This window comes from Schistocerca piceifrons, chromosome 1 (assembly GCF_021461385.2).
Source record: "Schistocerca piceifrons isolate TAMUIC-IGC-003096 chromosome 1, iqSchPice1.1, whole genome shotgun sequence".
NCBI lineage: Eukaryota > Metazoa > Arthropoda > Insecta > Orthoptera > Acrididae > Schistocerca > Schistocerca piceifrons.
Window position 1 is genome coordinate 948,825,779 of NC_060138.1, and position 24,062 is coordinate 948,849,840.

The following is a 24,062-nucleotide window of genomic DNA, read 5'->3' on the forward strand; positions in this document are numbered from 1 at the left end:
GCAGTTAAAATACCTTTGTTGTAATAAACAGAATCAAAATAAAACCTTTGCTCCAGCACACAGAATTGGACGCAACAGTGACAATTATAATGAATGTCCTTGGGCCACAGACAGGAAATACAGTAGATATAAGTTCTGCAGCTGACCATGAGATACTAAAACTACTCTCAGACTTAATTAAGATGTAACTGAATGCTGGTCTACTTCTGCTCTCACCAACTGGCTGCTTGAAACGTTACCATCACAGTATTCAAAACGGCCTATGCATCTATCTCAATAAAATTATGACAATAGAACATGCAAACAGATCACTCGCAAAGAGCAATTTTCTTTGTAAAAAGGCATCAACAGATCAGTCACGCTCACAGAATAATGCAAACAAGACCACTTTCTGTATAATACTCGTACCAGTCACGCTCACAGCGTGTAATCAGCAAAATCCAAATGGCCCTGGCTTTCAGAGAACACACCCGCACGTACTACATGCCATCAAACAACAACCACAATGTGTCATGCGATAATGACGGGACTTCCGCGCGTAATACCTGCACCCTCAGCTCTCCGCGTCCCGCGCTGACAGTCGACGATTTGGCGGAGGCTGTGCGACTGTGATAACGGCGCTGCCCTCCAGGAGAAGCACAGCGTTCGAAATGGAGCAGGTGACTGCCACGCTCCCGTCTCGCGCTGTCCCATCACCGCTGGGAGTGGCGCCAGCAGCACAGCAAATGGTGCTGACAGTGTCCCCAGGTCAAGCGCAAGTACGAGAACAGCGCTAGCAGGGCTGGTGAGCGGGGCACGAAAGTGTACGTGCAACGAATTATAAAGTTACGCCACAAAATGATGTTAACAAGAAATCCTGCAGCCGTGTCAAGGACGGAAAAAAGCACACGGCCAACAGTGGAGGTACAGAATACTCAATGGAACGTGCAAAGAAAATAAATCGATTGGAAACAGGGAGTCGTGATCTCACTATTTACAAAGATCTACATAAGTAAAGGCGCCAACTTCAAAGATGCAATTTTGTTTTCACGTGGCGTACAAAACCAGTAAGTCGTTAGGAAAATATGTTCAGTGTACCTTCTAGAACGAATAACGCTGGTCAACTGTCGACTTAGTTTTCGTCACATGAGTGCTTTATGAGAAGTACTGTGAGGGGAAAGGTAATCTACATTATTCACTGTGGAGAACGGTAAATCAGATATAGTGTACCACGGAAGCAGATAAGGGGTTTTTTGCGATGTAGGAAAGTTTCTGAGCATATAATTGCCAGAGAACGAATATTGTATGATGAGGTCCAGAACAGAATAACAAATTTACTCGAAATGAAGAATGGGGTCCTACAAGGAAGGTGTCTCTCACATTGTTTTTTAATTATCGTCACAGAAGAGTTTTTGGAAGTAGGTAATAAGGTTAGTCATTAGACATTTCCATATCCCTCGGATGACATTTGCGTCCCTCGGTATAAAATGGAACGTGTCAGTAGCTTTCCAAATAACCAACACTTTCTCAATGGCCGTACACCTACATACCGGCCATTTTCATAACATGATTTTTATTTTAATTTAATCTAAGAAAGTTAATAAATAGAACCCAGCCACAAACCGATGTTATCTCTTCAGATATATCTGGAGGAGAAGGCGTTCTGAAGCAATGGTTTATCTGTTGTTATCTGCCAACCACTTTAACTAGGTTGGTGCCTAAAAAGTTTTGAATCTGCATATTTTGCTCATTTGCGACCAACAGTAATATTAACTGTGAAACAGTGAGGCTATTTTTATTTCGAATGTTAAATATATGAATGGCACTACTATTTTTAAACTGTGGCCTGATCTTCACAAGAAATTTCGTGAAAGAGTAATTGCATTGTGAGGCTGCTACTAGCATGCAATGTCTCAGAAACATCTGCTTACGTGAGATTCGTACTTAGCTAGCGTTGTCTTTTCGTCTCTTCAGATAAATAATGCCTCAGATTTTTTTTAAGCAATTAATGTACGAGGGTCTTTCAATAAACAACGCAACACTTTTTTTTCCAAAAAGCAGTTTGGTTATATCTAGGATTACAATACAACATATTATTCTCCACTTTTTGGCTACAAAATCTGTTTTTCAACATAATCTCCGTTCAGTGCGACAGCTTGCGTCACCTTACTAGGAGGGCCTGTATGCGTGCGTGTGTAAACTTATTTGTCCGTCGCTGACATAGAAGACCGCGAACCTTCTTTCCTTCCCGTCTGGGCAAGCTGTGCAGTGACTAGAGTACATGTAAAGCTTACTGGGACAGGGTAAATGTTAGCTACAATGAAGTCGATAATTCGATTGTAATATTGGCATTTTAATTTGATATTCCCCACAACTGACAAAATTTACAAAAAAATGTGAATTTCTTTGTCCATCCACACACTCCTGAGAATGGCAGATTAACAATTTGCAATTACGCGTCCCTATTACCGGCAGCTGCGTTGATAAATACTCGGCACCTCACAAGGACAACTACCAGATCAAGAATATTAGGTAAGTTGTTGGAAGTGGTTAAGCGTTGGTGAAAATCTCGCTTCTGAGCACACAAAGAGCAGAACTCTGCACGGGAACACGCGTTGGTGCAGTGCTGCGATACAGACCGTATATCTCCCTCCGAAGACGATAGCCAAGACGCCGTCTCCAAGTCCGTAGCGCTCGATGGCTGAAGACGAAGTCCTCTCTCTCCACAATTCTCCCGCCTCACACGCGTACGAAAACGCGGCGGAAGAATACCCCGTTTCGGGCAATGTCGAACGCCCTGTCATCGCCGAAATCCCACCAAGGCATTTCTGAGATCTACCCAATGATCGAGTAGGTCACATCACCCCTACGCAAACGAAATTCCCGTCTTCGCCACGTGTTGCCCAGCACAGGTGGCTCCGGATGCCGGGCTATCCCCAAAAGCGCCGTATTGTCCCGCGTTTCCGGTGACCGCTGCCTGCTGCCCACGGCGGCCCGGTGACCTACGGCCAGCTGCAGTCTTTATATTCCTCAATTCTCAACTTCCGACGCTTTTCAACAACGCTTTAAGTTAGTGACTTAATCATGCAGACATGCAGGGAATACTGCTCGAGAGTGCCTCATATTTATCATGATTCAATAGAGTTATGATCTGATGCCCTTGCCAGTCCCTTTGTTATTAATACTAATATTGGTAAGCTGACGTGTAAGTGCCCATAACCTGGCACCTTACACGTGGACCACTCTACTGGTCGAAGTCGGAGCCATAGTCTTGTTGCATCAATAACCCCATCACGTATTGCCTTCCGTGGAGTCCATCATTCATGGACCAAATTCATTGCTCCTCATGGTCTTCTGTCAGCCGGCGAGGAACCCAGCGGGGCGGGCACACACCTTTGAGTACCGCAACTGGTGGACGACTAAGTCAACAGAGACGTCGAATTGTGTAGCGGGATGTTTGATGGCAATCTGCCGATTACCTAGAGTGAGAATACCGGCGTGTTCCAAAACTGGGAGTCAAAGCTGTGTTGCGGCCGGCCGGAATGCGGAACGTCGGACAGGTTTGCGCGACCTCAGTGCGATGATGGCAGACGCCTCGCCCAACGACTCACCGTGCTTTTTTTCAATCCCAGGTGTCCGTAGGCATCGTGCAAGCCGCTACGCATATCTGCGATGCTATGGTTTTCCGCCAAAAGGAACTCTGTGACAGCTCTCTGCTTAGAACGCACCTCCGTTACAGACGCCATTTTAAAGGTAATGTATAGCGCGGCCACTTATCGGAACTTCATGAAACTATAGCCCATAACAAATTCCATACGTTTTTAATAGAAACTGGCCGAGAAAGAACATATGTTTCAATTCTTATTGAACACCCCTCGTAAAGAGAAACGTCCTTTTTGGTGTTTCAGACTTAACCTTTTATTTTTTTCTTCACATTTGCGAAATTTTGAAGAATTGTGACACATTTCAGAGCCGTAGTGAACCATCAAACTGACGTCTACGCTAGACCCTTGTTAGATGCAGCGTGCTGCAATTGAATTCTTTGTTACAGAATAATCCTTGGTGAACTTTTGTGTCCACTATATGGTAATGTTCCAGTTAGTAGAAGTACAGTTGGGCAAAGGGCAAAGAGTGTTAAAGCATAATTAAGTGCAGAAGCTGAGCACCATGAGCGACAACGTTCTGGACGTCCATTGAAAGCCACTGCTACTAACATGGTGAATAGCATGGATGCCATTAACCGTGCAGACTCGTGCATCATAACGCGACATTTGATTCTACTGCTTTCGGTGGGCGATGGAAAAGCGTGTGCAATACTCTTTGTTACTCAAATGCATGCTCAAAATTGGTTCCACCAATGCTCGTAACGGACCACAAGACTGATGGAGCATGTTGAGGGCAATTGGAAGGCCTTTCTGCTACGGATTGTTTTAGGTGAGGAAACCCGGTGCATCACTTTTAGTCGGAAATAAAAAATAAGCAATCACTGCAGTGACATCATCCACATTTACTAAAAATAAGAAATTTCTGCTTCCTCTGCCGACAAAGTCAAGACGACAGTCTTTCGGGATGGTGATGATGTCATTCTTGTGGACCTGTTGCTGAAAGGATCAACAATTAATTCAGTGGTGTGCGTGAAGGCTCTGAAAAAGCTCAAGAACCGTCTCCGATACAAGGTGATGTGTGATTGGGAGGGGAGGGGGGTCGTAAAGTGGTGACAGGACGGGCATCGATCATTCATATCCGGGCATCCCCTACCAGCAAGAACTGAACACAGATGACGCAGCTTTCGCATAGCGATTAAGGGGAAAACTGAGAGCAAGGATCAACAAACATTCGCGAATACCCTGCAGCAGTTAAGATGTGATTTTATGGGGATTCTTTTGTGTGATTCGAAATCATGCTTATCCTACAAACTATGTACCGTTTGCAGTCAGCGGGTAACTATTTCAAATTGTCCAGGGTACTATCCTCCGAATACGAAGATTGGATGTTTTGTTCTTGAAGATACCAAATAACTGGAAATTTATGTAGTTGAATTAGTTGATGCAACAGCCAAAGATGGTCGCAACGAATACTTCTTTTTTGTAATGTCGTTCAACGGTGCGGTGATTCCCTTCTTATTTATAGGCTATTCCCGATTTTTCAGTGATGTATATTAACTTCGTTGTTAGTGTAAGAACAGAAATAAAATCGGTAGTCTGGTACGAAAATTGGCGATTGACTCTAAATAATGAAAAGTGTGATGTCGTCCACGTGAGAGCTAAAAAGAATCCGTTAAACTCTGGTTACACGATATATCAGTGTAATCTAAAGGTCGTAATTTCAACTAAATACCTGGGAAACTGAATTGGAAAGAACACGTAGAAAATGCTGTCGAGAAGACAAACCAAAAACTGCGTTTATTGACAATTCTTACAAAATGTAACAGATTTGCTAAAGCGACTGCCTACACTACATTTGTCCGTCCTCTTTTGGAGTACTGCTGAGCGGTCTGGGATCCTTACCGGACAGGATTAACGGAGTACATCGAAAAAGTTCAACGTATTTCGTATTTTGTGTTATCGCGAAATAGGGGAGAGAGTGTCACGGTCATGATACACGATTTGGAGTGGACATAATTAAAACAGAGGCCTTTTTCGTTGAGGAGGAATCTTGTCAAAGAATTTCAATAATAACTTTCTCCTCCGAATGCGAAAATACACTCCTGGAAATTGAAATAAGAACACCGTGAATTCATTGTCCCAGGAAGGGGAAACTTTATTGACACATTCCTGGGGTCAGATACATCACATGATCACACTGACAGAACCACACCCACATAGACACAGGCAACAGAGCATGCACAATGTCGGCACTAGTACAGTGTATATCCACCTTTCGCAGCAATGCAGGCTGCTATTCTCCCATGGAGACGATCGTAGAGATGATGGATGTAGTCCTGTGCAACGGCTTGCCATGCCATTTCCACCTGGCGCCTCAGTTGGACCAGCGTTCGTGCTGGACGTGCAGACCGCGTGAGACGACGCTTCATCCAGTCCCAAACATGCTCAATGGGGGACAGATCCGGAGATCTTGCTGGCCAGGGTAGTTGACTTACACCTTCTAGAGCACGTTGGGTGGCACGGGATACATGCGGACGTGCATTGTCCTGTTGGAACAGCAAGTTCCCTTGCCGGTCTAGGAATGGTAGAACGATGGGTTCGATGACGGTTTGGATGTACCGTGCACTATTCAGTGTCCCCTCGACGATCACCAGTGGTGTACGGCCAGTGTAGGAGATCGCTCCCCACACCATGATGCCGGGTGTTGGCCCTGTGTGCCTCGGTCGTATGCAGTCCTGATTGTGGCGCTCACCTGCACGGCGCCAAACACGCATACGACCATCATTGGCACCAAGGCAGAAGCGACTCTCATCGCTGAAGACGACACGTCTCCATTCGTCCCTCCATTCACGCCTGTCGCGACACCACTGGAGGCGGGCTGCATGATGTTGGGGCGTGAGCGGAAGACGGCCTAACGGTGTGCGGGACCGTAGCCCAGCTTCATGGAGACGTTTGCGAATGGTCCTCGCCGATACCCCAGGAGCAACAGTGTCCCTAATTTGCTGGGAAGTGGTGGTGCGGTCCCCTACGGCACTGCGTAGGATCCTACGGTCTTGGCGTGCATCCGTGCGTCGCTGCGGTCCGGTCCCAGGTCGACGGGAACGTGCACCTTCCGCCGACCACTGGCGACAACATCGATGTACTGTGGAGACCTCACGCCCCACGTGTTGAGCAATTCGGCGGTACGTCCACCCGGCCTCCCGCATGCCCACTATACGCCCTCGCTCAAAGTCCGTCAACTGCACATACGGTTCACGTCCACGCTGTCGCAGCATGCTACCAGTGTTAAAGACTGCGATGGAGCTCCGTATGCCACGGCAAACTGGCTGACACTGACGGAGGCGGTGCACAAATGCTGCGCAGCTAGCGCCATTCGACGGCCAACACCGCCGTTCCTGGTGTGTCCGCTGTGCCGTGCGTGTGATCATTGCTTGTACAGCCCTCTCGCAGTGTCCGGAGCAAGTATGGTGAGTCTGACACACCGGTGTCAATGTGTTCTTTTTTCCATTTCCAGGAGTGTATTTTGTTGACGCCGACCTACGCAGTGAGGAACGATCATCGTAATAAAATTATGGAAATCAGAGCTCGCACGAAAAGATATAGGTGTTCGTTTTTTTCCGTGCATTGTTCGAGAGTGCAATAATAGAGAATTATTGTGAAGGTGATCCGCTGAACACTCTGCCAGGCACTTATGTGTGATTTGCGGAGTATCCATGTAGATGTAGATGTGGATGCCGATTCGCTGCGCTGTTCAGTTCAGCTATAAGCGCCTATGGGTGCACGCAGATAACTCGGGTTAGCCTGCCAGTCAAGGTGCCATTACGGATAGAACGTCATGCGCGCTCCGTTATTTCTGTACCATATTTCTGTTTTTATTTCCATTCAGAATGAAGTGGTGAACTTCTCCTCCATGATTATGTTTTAATGTGTTAAAGATAGATGACACATATTTATTAGCTATTTTAACCTTATGAGTGTCTCAAGCGGTTGATACGGTAAGGGAGCAAAGTAATTTTTTAAGATAGTGGAATGTGATTTGCCATGGGTTTTTGCAGCAACATATATGAAGAAATTACTCGTTTATATGCATATCGAAGATGTAATTCTTGATAAGCTAATGACCTGATTTGTCCTCAGTTTCTAACTTCATAAACCACTGTTTCAGAAAGTTTAAGGCGCGAAAAGAAAATAATTTGCTATGTTTCAGTACAACCTGATCCTTATTGAAAAGACACTGGGTTACAAGATTACTCTGAAATTGGGGCAAAAGGAACACTCATATTGGCCTGACTCGTTAACATTTCCTCTTTCCGAAAAGCGTCGTCATTGTCGATGCTTATAGCGTTTAATAACCGAGAAGAAATTTATTCGTCAGTTTTGTTGGAATTTCAGGGGAACCCTGTAACGCAGTGTATCGTTAATAACGAACAGTTGAGACTGAAACTTGCCAAAGGATGTTCCTTCTACACCTCAGTTATATTCGCCATTTGAAAAAGTACAGAAAATATCGTACGATCTATCCATTCCTACCCCTGTACAGAGTGAGGGAGTGAATATTTTTTTATTCCTGAGTGTATACTGACTTTGACGAATAGTTGGCAAGTTTCTGCAAGTTGTCAATGTGTTGACAGCTTCAGAGTTACGAAGGACTTTTATTCGTTCAGTTCTACTCTGCAGCAAAAATGCTGTATTGTTCTATTAGAAGTAAGCATTAAAAGATCCTTATGGTGAAGAGGCTCATCTCTTCACTCTGAATGGGAACAGGAACAGAAATATGGTACACTATTTGCTATGAATTATTTTCATACACTTTTCATGTGAGAAACAGAGAGAAAATTCTTTGGTAAGCTTCCTTTCTAGTCGTTCACCATTAAAAATACGGTGGGTTACAGGATTCTGTCAAAAATGAAACAGAATTGGCGCTTTATTTTTGTCTGAATTGTTAACCATTTCTTACGTGAAGCAACTTGATCAGTTATGAGGAATGCCCACATTTCTCTTTTTAACAGATTAAATTTTGATTTTTTTGCCAAAACAAGAACTCATCTTGCAATAGCTATTGCGACAGAATCTTGAAATAGAGTAACAAGTAGTAGGCGACCAGGGTGCTCAATACCTTACAGAAAATGCCATTGTGTCTGTAACATAAGGTAAGGAATGTCACGTTTATTTTTATATTATCAAAGTCTATTTCAATAGCTGTCAAATACTCGAAAAAATTAAAGTACTGGATTGAAAATATAAAATAAAAACCATAGCTTCTGTTATATCGGCGCAGATAAGAACGTTCCGTATGTTAACACTATAGCAAAATACTCTCCTCTTTGCACGGTAGAACTTGCCAAAATCTTGCATCAGCATCCGAAAGGTCTAGGAGATATGAGGTACGTTACGAAAATTTCGTCCTCACGCATGTTGGAAGTATACGTGCTACATAACTTCAATTTTTCTCCTGACTGTAGTCGGGTAGAGAACTCCTCCGCAGTCCAAAGAAAAATTCAATATTCTGGCTAAATGTCATTCTCAGAACATATGGTGTAGTATGAACCAAATGAAAAATCATAGTGACCAATATTTTTCACTGAAAATTTCTTTGAATTTCGTGCGGCACTTCAATGAGAACATCACAATAAGTATGACCATTATCAAACTTTTGGGTACTTCATCATGAAGATGACATACGAAAATATAAGTAACGTGAAAATCAATTTTTTTTCACTGATTAATTTCTGTAAAATCGTTTGAGGGCGTGCCCCTCGATTCTGTCAGCTCAGGGTGTCGCCAACCGGAGCGCTGAAAGCGGGCAAGGAATGTCTCATTCATTCCGGCCCAACAGCAAGCGCCGGTGTGCGTCGGTGCGCAAGTAGGCCGCTTACATCCTGTGCGCACCCTTCCAGTGGTTGTCAATTTGGCGCTCGAATTCGATATGACACTGGCTCTCCAACCTGTCTCGCAAGCGATCTCGCTGCACTTGCTGTGAATACGTCGCATTGTGGTGTCGTCTTTGGTGTCACAACTTCGGTGCTGAAATACACCTTCATTCGGTAGTGGACGTAACTTAAGCCAAATGAGGGACGTCATCAGGGATAAGTTTCGTACATCACCTGTATGTTTCGTACCTCATTCTGTCCGCTTTTACGAAATGAAGTCATCGTAAACGTATTCACATACGCTGCTGACGACTGGGACTTGAAGAAAACCCACGAGTCCAAGGTGCATGTTCTCCAGCTTGGGAAAGCTGTATATTATCTTCTAATAGTGGTAGCTCATTAATCTGTCTAGTATTTTAACCAAATATAAGATTTTGTACTTAATTTTTCCAGTTTCGGGTAATTTCTGACACTTCAAAAATTGTTAGGAAGTTGGTTTTAATACGTTTTCCGGCTGTCTGTATCGTGATCAGCAACACTTAATACGGTGACTTATTTGTTTTAGCTTTTGTTGCATTGTGGAACATTTCAAATATGTTATATATTGAAACATCCTGTGAGATTACATCTGTATGCCGGATTGTGACTACTCGAACCGGAATGGCGCTAAAGACATTCCTGGCGTTCATCCACACGACGACATCAGCATCATCACAGAACTCCAAAGCTTGTATTTAGCGGGCTCGTCCTTAGCAATTAGGCTATCGGAACACAACTCATGAACTGGAATCACGACTTTAATTCCGTCGTCATTCTCTCCTACTCCAAGAACTTCTCACTAGCTGTTCTACATATCTGCTTGGTAAATTATATGGCAAAGAAGTGGTCTGCTCACCGTCAGGAAGACTGAAAGAAGAACGAAGTAGGAGTTCCGCGCTTGTGCAACTCGTATTTTCAAGTAAAAATGAGAAATAACCCAATGAACTTTTGCACAAACAACCAGTGAAATGCGAGCTGCTGAGAGTACTGGAGTCTTGAAATGTGAAACTGACACCTCATGCTAAAGAAAAAAAACCTCTTACATCTGCATTCTCAGCATGGGACAACAGCCAGGAAGCGAAAGGTAGTCAATACGAGATGACTCCCAGGAAACGAATAGGCTACCAGGGAGGCGATGATAACGATTCAAAGTTTTCTGTTCTTAACCCAAGCTTTGTTCGAGGAGCGCCTATATGTTTGTGGCCAATGTAACGAACGAGAAAGTGCCTCGAAGCATGAGATTAGAGGAGAACACAGCAAAAAATTCCCTGATATAGCGTAAAATGCACATAAACAATTTACTAGGTTGGTGACGAGTCTGAATGGTCGTTTACTATTGGTTGATGTTGCATGGTACACTGTCTCGTAGGGGAGAAAGTACACAGGGGCTCATGCTGCGACAAGCAGCTTTTCACAGGCACCGTGCTGACGTGTTGCAGTGTAAGACACTTGTTGGTACAAATTACTTTTGGTATATGTTGAAAGGTTGAAAAACTGCGACTAGTCAATTTATTATATTATAGGCTGGTTTTTCCATCTTCAGTTTTGTAACAAATTTCCGCCATTAAACTGCAAATTACTATTCATTTATTTCACTCAATAATGATTCTGGCTTTGAGTTATTCTCACGTGCAAGTTGAAATGTCACAAAATGTCCAACCTATCTGAATTATAGGAGCTAGTTATATACCAATATAACGACTGATCGGTTAGCACTTTTATACGTACATTTATTTAGATAATTTTTCCAAAGACTCCTGTAAATTTATTTTAATATTTAGTACCTATTCGGAGAATGTCTAACAGTTACGTTGACACATACACATTCGAGGCGTTACGGAGTGTGCAATGACAGTAACAGAAAACGTGACATAAGGATGAAACGCATATCTCTAAAAGGTGACTAATTCTTAAAATAAATTACGGAAATGAATGACAAGCTACACAACTCGATATTAGCCCATAAACGCAAGTTGTCATGACCAAATGAATAAGGAAATAGCCCGCTTTTCTTCATAGGATGTAAGGGCGACGTTGGTCTGTGCCCAGTTTTCGTTTGACGCGGCACGTATTTTTTCTCATGGTGGAGGTGCAATAAACACGAATTCACCGATTATGTTTGCACTGGACGAAATTTGTATGTTTCTCGTCTGAAGCTTGGAATGCAGCACGAAACATATTCCACATATGTAATGCAACACATTTGCAATTATGCACTTTGCCTCAATTAATTTTCGTTTTAAAACCTCGACCGTCTCATAAAACACAGCTTCGTTTAAGGTCGTCTGATGCAGATAATCGGTCTTGTCGCTTTGTCAGTGCTACTTAAGAACAGCAAGACTGTGTACTCACCTTCCGTCCTAACAATGGCTTACGAGTAGCCTTACACTCCTGCACGCTTCAGTAGCGCCATTCTCTCACGGGACGTGAAAACGCACAAGGACGAGCAGCTGATGACAACACAGCGTGGAATGCCACGTTCCACTACTCGGCGGAGGTGAAATGAAGAATATGGTATGTCAGTTCTTTGCCTCGTAGAGAGACATGTAGCCACTGAGATGCGACATCTTTTTCCGCCATAAGGAGAACGTACGAGCCACCATGTTGTATGGCGTTCAACGTCCTATTTGGTGGGTTTTCGTTTTTGGAGAGTACGGATATGACAAAGAAGTGTCAGGAAGACTGCAAGAACAACAAAGTAGGAGTTCCGCACCTGCGCAACTCGTATTTTCAAGTATAAAAGAGAAACAACCAAATGAACTTTGCATGCAAGATGCACGACAGCCAGTTAAATGCAAGCTGCTGAAATATGCTATAGGAAAAATAACTCTTACATCTTTAAACTTGGAATGTTAGATTGCTTAATCGGGCAGGTAGATTAGAAAATTGAGAAATGAAAATGGATCGGTTGAAGTTAGATATAGCGGGAACTAGTGAAGGTCGGTTGTAGGAGGAACAGGACATCTTGTCAGGTGAATGTATGTTTATAAAAACAAAATCAAACAAGGGTAATGTAGCGGTTGGTTTAGTATTGAATAAGAAAATAGGAATTCGGGTAAGCTGCTATGAACAGCAGATAGCCAAGATAGACAAGAAGGCCACACCCACCATAGTAGTACAAATTTGTATGCCAATTAGCTCCGCAGGCGATTAAGAGACTGACGAAATGTATTACGAGAAAAAATAAATTATTCAGATAGTTAAGGGAGAAGAAAATTTAATAATGATGGGGGACTGGAATTCGATAGTAGAAAAAGGAAGAGAAGGAAAAATAGTAGGCGAATGTGGACTGTGGGAAAGGAATGGGAGAGGAGGCCGCCTGGCAGAGTTTTGAACAGAGCATCATTTAATCATCGCTAATACTTCGTTTAAGAAACATAAAATAGGGTTGTACTCGTGGAAAAGACCTGGAGAACCCGGGACATTGATTATATAACGATAAGACAGAGATTACGGAACCAGATTTTACATTGTAAGACATTTCTAGGGGCCGATGTGGATTCTGACCACAATTTGTTGGTTGTAAACAGTAGATTAAAACTGAAGAAACTGGAAAAAGGTAGGTACTTCAGGAGATGGGACCTGGATAAGTTTAAAGAACAAGACGTTACTGAGAGTTTCAGAATGAGCATTAGGCGACGATTGACTAGAACAGGAATATAGTAGAAGACGAATGGTTAGCTTTAAGAGATGAACTAGTGAAGACAGTAGAGGATGAAATAGGCAGAAAGACAAGGTCTAGTAGTAATCCTTGGATAACAAGAGATTTTGAATTTCATTAATGAAACGGGTAAATATAAGAGTGCAGCAAATGACATGAAGCGCAAAATGGCTAAGCAGGAATGGCTAGAGGACAAATGTAATAATTTATAAGCATATTTCCTTAAGGGAAGATGTGCATACCGCCTACAGGAAAATTAAAGAGCCCTCTGGAGAAAAGAGAAGCAAAGAGTTAAAGAATTTTTACGTGTTTTGTTGTTTTAGATTTTTGTAAATGACCATTATATTTGTACTGAGTTTTGTAATTTTCCTTGATCGTCTGAAGAGGCCTTTCAATACAGGCAAAACGCGTCGCAAATGAAGAACTAATAAATCCATCTTCATTGTAACCGCTCTCTATAGCTACTCTCTATAGCTATGGACTTGGACGAACAGTTGAACGGAATGAGCATTGTCTTGAAAACAGGATGTAAGATGAGCAGCAACAAAACAAGGATAATGGAATGTACTCGAATTAAATCAGTTGATACTAAGGCACTTAGATTAGGAAACGAAACAAAGTAGTAGATGAGTTGTGCTTTTTGGGCAGCAAACTAAATGATGATGGCCGATGTAGATAGGATATAAAATATAGACTGTCAATGGCAAAAAAACTTTTCTGTAGAAGAGAAAACCGTTATCATCGAATACATATATAAGTGTTCGGAAGTCTTTTCTGAAAGCATTCGTTTGTAGTGCAGCCATGTATGGAAATGAAGCAGTGTAGACAATAAGTGAATAAAAGCTTTGGAAATTTGGTGTTACAGAATAATGATGAGGATTAGATGGGTCGATCTCGTATTAATAAGGAGGTACTGAATAGAACTGGGGAAACAGGAAATTTGTGGCACAACTTTACCAAAGGAAGGGACCGTTTGATAGGATACTCTCTCACACTCTGAGACATCAACGGCTCACCGGTGTAGTGCTGGAGGGAAGTACGGGGGGGGGGGGGGGGGGGAATTGTTGAGGGAGATCAAGAGGTGAATACGGCAAGCGGATTCAGAAGGATTTATTTTGTAGTAGTTATTCGGAGTTGCAGTAGTTATTTAGTGTCGCACAGGTTAGAGTAGCATGGAGAGCTGCAAAAAACCAGTCTTTGGACTGAAGACCACAATAACAGATTACTTGGTAATCAGGAAAGGATCAGCCTAATGAGGACGTGTCGAAAACGCCGTTTTAGTTACGATTTGTTATAATAAAATGACAGGAAACTACATGCCTGTAGGTAAAGGCTTTCTAAAATTGATGTTTTTAGTATTATAACTTGTTTTCTGCGAAAGTATACCGTATTAGTGTTACAGCACAGAGACGATTTATCGAAAAAGCGTATTAAATATCAGAGAATGACAGCTGTAAATACTCTTTACAGAGTCTATCCGATATACGGAAGCGCAACTGCTATGTCGAGGCCGTCCGGGGTGGCCGAGCGGTTCTAGGCGCTACAGTCTGGAACTGCGCTTCTGCTACGGTCGCAGGTTCGAATCCTGCCTCGGGCATGGATGTGTGTGATGTCCTTAGGTTAGTTAGGTTTTAGTAGTTCTACGTTCTAGGGGACTGATGACCTCAGAAGTTAAGTCCCATAGTGCCCAGAGCCATTTGAGCCATTTTTTGCTATGTCGCAATTGATATCGTCGTGATCTCTTGAAGCGTGAATACTTGTGGCGCACTGCGGCCTTCACTACCGCCGCTTGTTACAACAAATTCGGGCCAAAATGGCGAACCTTCGCCTACGTACGCTCGACCGTCTTCAATGGACGCACTCTGTCTAATGAACCTAGCATCAAGTATTCCACAAATACCGTATGTACTTCCAGTACCGTTGCTGATGGTTCGAGGGTGTTAATGGCAACTGGAACCTACGTCAGTACCGGCTTGCTCTACAAAATCGTTATGAATCGCTGACCCTTTCAACAGACAGAGGAGACCTCGGTGTGGACCACGTCCACGACAGAACGGGCGGCTCTGTTTGTCCGCTCACACATCGAACTGTGGCACCACCGAATAGTAACGTTGTAGGTTTTGTCGCTGGAGTCCCTGGCTCCGTCCTCCCTTAGGCCCTGTACACAAGAGGACACATCTTGCGCCACTAATAAGATGGTACAACTTCCTCTTTCAAGAGCTGGCATGCCATCTGGTAGTTGCGTCTGTACACACAATGACTGCAGATGGCGCAACATTGGTTCAAATGGCTCTGAGCACTATGCGACTTAATTTCTGAATTCATCAGTCGCCTAGAACTTAGAACTAATTAAACCTTACTAACTTAAGGACATCATACACATCCATGCCCGTGGCAGGATTCGAACCTGCGGCCGGAGCGGTCGCTCAGTTCCAGACGGCAGCGCCTAGAACCGCACGGCCACCCCGGCCGGCAGCGCAACATTATTTTGTAAAATGGCTGACGACTAAATGAGAGTGACAGCTGCTGCTTGTGCAGTCATTACTGCAGTAATATCTCAGCGACGTCGACGAAGAAATTTACTTTGGCATAATAGAAGGTGGTGTAGTAGACTTTGGATTTTAAGAAGCGACGACGGCGGTCGGGAATGGCACAATATATTACACGATGAACTGAGATTGGAAGACAGGGGATCATAGAAAAATTGTCTGAGAATGGGCGAGACGATATTCTTGACGTTGCTTCATTTAGTAGGTCCATGGATAACAAAGCAAAACACAGTTATGAGGAAATCTATCTGAGCTTCAAAAAGGTGAGTAGGTATCTTTATATAAGCTTAGTATTGCAAGATTGCTGTAACCTTGTAACCTGTAACTAATTCCGGAATTTTCTTTAGGTTAGTTCTAACACTGAGATTTCTAGCTACTGGAAAATGCTTCAAAAGCCTAATGTTTTCGTTTAGGATACCTGTAAGCACGATATCCTCAATTATTCCCGAAACTTGTGATGCAATCCTGAAGGATTCATACATCAAGGTACGTTGACGTTGTTAAATTTTATGAGAACATAACCAAAATAATTTAATGTAATAACACATTTCAATAAGCCGCAAAGTACAATAAAGGAACCATTTTTGTTCACATGTGTTACTCTCAGCAAGAAACATGATTCGGGGTTGGGTTGTATTTTGGGTGCCTCTGCCACAACTTTTTGATGCAGTTTTATTTGTTGTGTTTAGACAGCCTTCCCTTTATTATGCTAAATTCATTATAAGTAACAACAAATTCTTTAGAGTGGCGAATTTCCAAAAAATACTTTGGGGGAAGGATGTATCTCTGATCCAACCTTTAGCTATGCCTGCGTCCAGGTATTATCACACATTTTTTTAGTTTGGCCATTATTTCAAAATGTATACGTACGCTGTATACCGAGCAAGGTGGTGCAGATGCTAGCACACGGGACTCGCATTCGGGAGGACGACGGTTCAAACCCGCGTCAGGCCATCCTGATTTAGGTTTTCCGTGATTTCCCTAAATCACTTCGGACAATTGCCGGGACGCTTCCTTTGAAAGTGCACAGCCGACTTCACTCCCTATCCTTCCATAGTCTGATGGGACCGATGACCTCGCAGTCTGGTCCCCTCCCCGAATCAACTAACCAACCTACAATGTAAAGGTTTACGTTAAGAATTGAGCCTAACAGTTTACTAACAGTTTACAAGCTGAAACTCTTTCTCCCCCAAATGTGGAATTTTCAGACAAAATCAGTGTACTTCATAATTCATCGTTTTAAGTTGTTAGAGGAAAATGTGCCTGATACATAGTGGCTTCAGACTGTAAGGTCATACTTATTTTTCAGTTCATATGCATGAAAGTCACATGACGTATTCTCAACACATTTTCTGTCTTTCAGATGTAATCGACAGAAAATGAATGGAAACGTATATCAAAACAGTTCCAAGACATGTGGAACTTTCCAAATTGTCTTGGTGCTTTAGACAGGAAGTATGTAGAATCCCGACCGCCAAGATGTATGAGATCATACTGCGAGAGTTACGAAGGAGGGAAGAGCATTGTGTTACTGGTTCTTGTTGGTGCACAGTATAAAGTTACATGAGTGGATGTAGGTTGCAATTGGAGGATCGGTGGTGGAAAAGTGTTCCAGAAGAGTCCACTGAAACACGTATGTGACGTAGCAGCGATGGCGAGGCATTGCAGAGTCTCTGACCAGAGAGCCATTTATCGTAGTTAGTCTGCGATTGACCGCGCGAGTGTTGCGAGTAGTACGCTAGTAGTAGTCGTGCAGTTCAGTTGCGAGCAGTCTGTCAGTGGGCAGTCTGTGAGCAGTGCAGTATGTCGGTAGTAGCAGTCCAGTGCAGTTGTGTGTGAGGAGTCGGCGAGCGTCGACATGGCATTCTGGTCAAGAGGCTAAATGAGGTATATTGTTAATTAAGGTAATCATCAGATAATGTAAAGTTTGTTTATTGTAATTAATTTTCAACAAATGCCCCAATAATAATTTTCATTTCAAAGCAATTTTTACAACAAAAAAAATAATCATTTAATTACGATTTCTTCCATTTCCCTTAAAGAAAAGTTTCAGTTAAATTTAAAAAAAAAAAAATATTATTTGCAATGCAGTTCCTCCAAGCCGTGGGCAACAATAAGAGCAGAAATTTGACAAGCAGTTTCAATGAGGTAAGAATTTAATTCTGATTGTTTTGCACAGGGCCAAAGACCGATATTTCGGTTTAATTGAATATATAGTAAGAATCATTAGCCTTCTCCTAATTACAAAGCATTATGAAACAATCACATTCTTTTCCAGTTACAAAGTATCAACATTGAAAACAAGAGCTAATTAATGGCATAATTAATAACATAATTCATTGAGTGATATTAATTATTGGCACTCAGTGGACAGCAAGTATTGAATAGAATAAAACATTGTTCATCATTCAGTATTATTCAGATCATTACGAAGTCATTATTAAAAATCAGTTAATTACAGTCATGGGCATTATAAGTAGTCTCATTACAATAAAACATTGTTCCTCATTCAGTATTATTCAGATCATTACGAAGTCATTATTAAAAATCAGTTAATTACAATTATAGCATTAATAATCATGGGCATTATAAGTAGTTCATTACAATAAACAGTGGTAGTTATTAGCCAGTTACAAAGCATTGTTTTATATATATATATATATTTTTTTTTGTATTATTAAGAAGTCATTACTGAAGTGACATACTATTCAGAGCTAATCAGCATTACTCAGAACTTTCTTAAACTGGTATCACCATTTGGGACTGGTAATAATTTTTTTTTTTGGTTTTTTTTTTTTTTTTTTTTTTTTTAGCAATGCATTGCGTTGGGATCGATAATTAATTGCTGAGGCATAACACTATTTGCTTTGACCTATTGCTGCAAATGAGGATAGTTAACGTCATTCGTCATGAGTCAGCTGTAGCAAGGTTATGTAACAAGGCAGTATATGTGATCACATTTATAAATGATAAACACAAATAGGTAAAAAATAAAAATGCAAGTACTAGAACAGGTATAATAAGTAACAGGTTTAGTAAGTATCCTGAAAAGCTTCTCCTGGAAGAAATACAAAATGGATTATTGACCGGAAAGAAGAAACGCACACTATGCTGAAAAGTAGTGAACTTCGAATTAACAGGTAGTGAAATGTGTATAAAAATGTGTTCCATAGCTGTCCTTTCCAAACCTTTCCGTCATCCTACTATTCAATATAACACCTGCTGTCAAAGCAAACTGCAACAAATACTTAAATAACTACATAGCCTAAATACATAACTTCAACATTATCCTCATCTGTATCCTCATCTTTATCCATCACTTCATTATCCATATTATCATAACTTCATTATTATCATCACCTGTAAAGAAAAACTTCATTATTCATAATAGCATATTCTTCATCATTATTCATCAGCATTCATTATCATCTGCAAAAAAATCGCTTCATTACTCATTACATAACTATTCCTTATCTCTAGCATATTTCATTACTAAAACTAAGATGTGTAGTTCTGTCTGACAGCCTGCATCAATCACCTTGTATTCTGAAAGAAAAAATTAGTTAAGACTGCTATTCTACGATGAGTATAGTATATTCTTGTTAATGCTTGTTAATCCTGATCCATTTACTCTTCCTCATAAAGTTATTACATCTTCTTTCGTTTATTCCGTAGGTGAAATTCCCATTTCTGTTGAATTTATTTCTTACACGCATCATTTCTTTCTGAAATTGATGAACAGAGATTAATGTCTTGCATTTAAATCATATACCCACTAAATAATTACTGGTTTATGGTGACACAATTAAGCATACAGCATAACATGACAGAAAACGTAATATGTGAAAAACATTGACAGTGTTTAGATGCAAAAATGTACACAGAATAATACAATGCAGCAGCAAAAAACGTAAAACAGTCACGATCTTGAGATGTCATAGGGCAAAAAGAATGTCAAAATCAACTGGTGTGTGTTATATCTTAACTATTTCACAGTGCATACAAACAAAACTGGAATACAATCATACACACAAAAAAAGTGGAAAATGTGCACGGTCTGATGTGTAACGACAAGAAAAACGACCTGCTAACCTTACCTTGCCGGGCACTTGCCAAGAAAAAATACGATAATCATCAGTAATTAGTCAGGTGAATATAATTGCATTAGTAAATGGCATCATAGCGTGTTGAATCATAAAGTGGTTTCATTCAATAAACGGTTTAATGTTTGAGATATGGTGATTGCCTTTCGATTTTCTGGTTCTCAAAGTTTCGACGTGTACAACATTGGGGTGAGGGATGCTGCGAATCCGATATGGACCTGCGTATAGAAGTTCAAATTTACTGCACTTACCTTTTATTTGCTGGATAAATAGTGTGTACGTACTAATATTTTCTGTCCAACGTGAAAGTCGCGGCGTGTACAAACCTGTTTTTGCTGTCTTCTCCAGCGCTCTGCGGCACGTTTGATGTTGTTCAGCGCAATGTCAATTATTTCGTGGTGTCTTAGTCGACGACATTTAGGGAAGTTTACTAATTCTTTAATTTTGTTTGGTGGTTCAACGTTTTTCAATATAACAGACGGAGATAGCATAGTGGATTCATTTGGAATGGAATTAATTACATCTTGGAATGAGAGTATGTGTGTATCCCAATCAATATGTCTTTTGTGGCAGTATATTCGGCACAGCTTACCAATTTCTTTCATTAACCGTTCACAAGGGTTCGAAGAAGCATGGTACTTGGATATATAGATCGGAGAAATGTTTCTGGCTCGTAACATGCGTGTCCATATGCTAGAACGAAATTGAGATCCATTGTCAGAAATTACTCTCATCACATGCCCTACATGAAATAGAAAATGTTTTACAAATGCTTTCGAAACAGTTTTAGCAGTAGCTTTGCGTAACGGAGTGAAAGTAACAAGTTTTGAAGTGAGCTCAACAGCGACAAAGATGTAGCAAAAACCTCTGTTAGTTCTGGGAATCGGACCAAAAATGTCTACTGAGGCCATGTGTCTTAATTTAACAGGTACAATGGGATATAAAGGAGGAATATGTGAAGTGGTGTCTGATTTAGCTTTCTGGCAAATTTTACAAGACGCTAAAACTCGTCGTATACGTTTCTCCATGTTAGTAAAATAACAGTTCTGTCTCAGTATAAGAAAACATTTTCGTGCTCCGTAATGTGCGTAACTTAAATGAGTGTACCAGATTAATTTGTTAACCAGTTCGTCAGGAATGCATAATAACCAATTGTTGCTGTCAGGATGAGAGCGGCGAAACAGAATGTCATTGCGTACAGTGTAATGGTTTCTAATCGTAACATTATTCTTATCTTGCCAAAGGTGTTTAATTTCTTTCCACACGTTGTCTTTATTTTGCTCCTTGCCATGTCCTGTAATGACGATGAAATAAAGTTTTCAAATGCAACTTGCTGAATGTACATGACACTGAAATTTGTTTTGCAGAAGTTGGTTGCTACGTCTTGCTGATTGTTGTTGAGAGAACGCGATAGTGCGTCTGCTATAACATTTTGCGTGCCGGGAATGTGAACTATTGTAAAATTAAATTCCTGTAAATATAGTTTCCATCTGCTTAATCTGTCGTGAGTGAACTTAGCCGAAAGTAAAAATTGTATCGCTCTGTGGTCTGTGTACACGGTGGTATGTCTGCCATAAAGAAAGTGCCGAAATCTCGTAAAAGCCCATACAACACATAATGTTTCCAGTTCTGTAACAGAATAATTTCGTTCAGCAGGTGACAGAATGCGACTTGCAAATGCGATGTTTTTAATTACTGTAGAGCCATCTTCTTCAATTTCCTGGAAAATGTGTACGCCTAAAGCGGTGTTGGAACTGTCGGTGGCAATGGAAAAATCTCTAGTAAGATCTGGGTGCGACAAAAGTGGAGCATTCAACAAAGCATGTTTCAGGTTCAAAAAATTCAGAATGTGTTTGCTTATCCCAAGACCAAATACTGTTTTTACCTGTTAATTGGCATAATCTAGGTGTGTCTAAAGCAGAATGATGAATAAATTTACGAAAAAAATTAATTAAACCCAAAAAACTGCGTAATTGCTTCTTCGTCGTAGGAACAGTAATGTCACGTAGAGCTTGAAGTTTTTCCGGATCAGGTGCAATGCCTTCTGCTGAAATTACGTGTCCAAGAAATTTTATAGAAGTTTTGCCAAAGTGCGATTTACTAAGGTTAACTGTAAGTCCTTGTGCATGAAAAGTTTGTAACAGTTGTTCAAGAATCAGATTGTGTTCAGACCAGTTAGCTTCTGCAATAAGAATGTCGTCTACATACGTCGTAATTCTGTCCTTAAGTTCTGTCGGAAGTATTGTGTTCAAACCGCGAATAAAAGCTGCTGAAGAAATAGTTAATCCGAATGGTAATTTGCAAAATTGATAACCGTCGCCGAAACAGAGAAAAGCTGTATATTTTCTGCAATTTGGATGAAGTTGAATTTGCCAAAATCCCGATTTCAAATCTAGTGTAGAATAAATAGCTGTACCATGAAATTTCTGTTAAAAGTTCCTCTAAAGTCTGTGGTCGATCTGTTTCATTAATAATAATGTCATTAATGTGACGTGAATCAAGTACAAGGCGAAGTGAGCCATCTTTTTTCTTAACAATATGCAACGGGTTTATGTACGGACTAACTGCCGGTTCAATAATTCCTTGGTCAAGCATATCCTGCAATTCTTTCTTAACTTGTTCTCTATGGATATACCGAATGGGATAATGTTTAGCTTTAAATGTATCGTGCTGTTTGACCTGAAATTCATACATAAATCCGGACATAGTACCAGGAATGTTGTCGAAAACTGGAGCTTGCTGTAAAAGAATTTTGGGTAATTGCTTTCGTTCGTCGTCTGTAGTTGCACTGCTCTCTTTAACCTTATCAGAAATCAATTGCATTACGTCGTAGTCAGCTTCGTCTGGAGTATTATAGTTGTGTACGTACGCATCCGTGAACAATGTGGAATTACAGTCAATGTTACGCGTTGCGGAAATGACCTCTGTGCGGTTAATTGTTTGTTCTTCCGCAGATAAAGAGTGCTGAAATTCTAAAGCCAATTGTACATTTTCATCCTTTAACATTAAATAAGAATTTTGAAAATCGATAACTGCGTCGTGTTGTACCAGAAAATTCGTACCTAAAATTACGTCTGTTGTCAATAAAGGAACAATCCAAAAATTTGAGTGGAAGGTATGACCTGCAATACAAAATGATAAATGCGTCTGTAATTTAACGTCTACTCCTTTACTCGGTACTGCTCCTTTCACTTTTGTTTTGCCTAATGGTAATGTCGGATACATATTCTCTTTGTTGCACTCGTTGAAAGTCTCCTCATTTATTACTGATATAGGTGATCCGGAATCAATTACTGCTGAAAATTTCGATGAACCAATTTTAATTTCGATGACAGGATGTGAAATAGTTTTCTGAACAAATAGTCTTTCCTGCAAAAGAGTGTCTCTGATATCGTCAAAAGTAATTACATTTTCGTGAACAACATTTTGCGTGTCAAACGTAGTGCTTGTGTGATTGGAAGATGCGTCCTGTGTAGTATCTAGTCAGATTCTATCTGACGTGTTATTATTATTAGGAGGATTCTGTGGCATTTCTACTATTTGAACTGTTCTATTACTTCCTCCAGACGTATTACGCCCTGGATGATACCTACTGTCGGGTTCATTCATGAGAATATGTTCTTGTTGATTACTTTGTCGCTGGTAAGACCGACTGTTATTAAACGTATGTTGGTAATTATGCTCATTGTTTTTACGTCTGTCGTAATAGTCATTCCTATACGGTGTATTGCGATAGGAATTGAAATACTGTCTTCTCTGTACGTAGTTGTTTCCTTGCTGCCGTGCGTTACTATTTGTTGAACCAGTGCACGCGGCGGAACATTAAAGCCTGGTTGACCTTGTGCGTTCCATTGTTGGTTAGGTATGCTAACCGGCTGGTTTTGATGTTGTTGTTGTGAAGCACCTCTATTGTTACTAAAGTGTGGTTCCTGTTGCTGAAAATTTTGACGGTATTGATAATTAGAATTTTGGCTGTGATTTAAGTTCTGGTAGTTGTCGTTCCTAAAGCGTCTGTTACTTTTCCTATTGAAATTACATCCCTGATCATAATTACTGTAAGTTTGTTGACCTTGGTTATTATACGAAAAGTTTTTGTTTACAAAAGAATAATCAGATTGCTGCACTTCTAAAAGCTGCAACAGATCCCTGAACGCCGAAATATTTTCTTTTTGTTGACCCGTCAGAAGTGACACTCTTAATGACCGTGGTAATTTAGAGATGCATAATTGAATAAGTGCAGATTCACTGTACGGCTC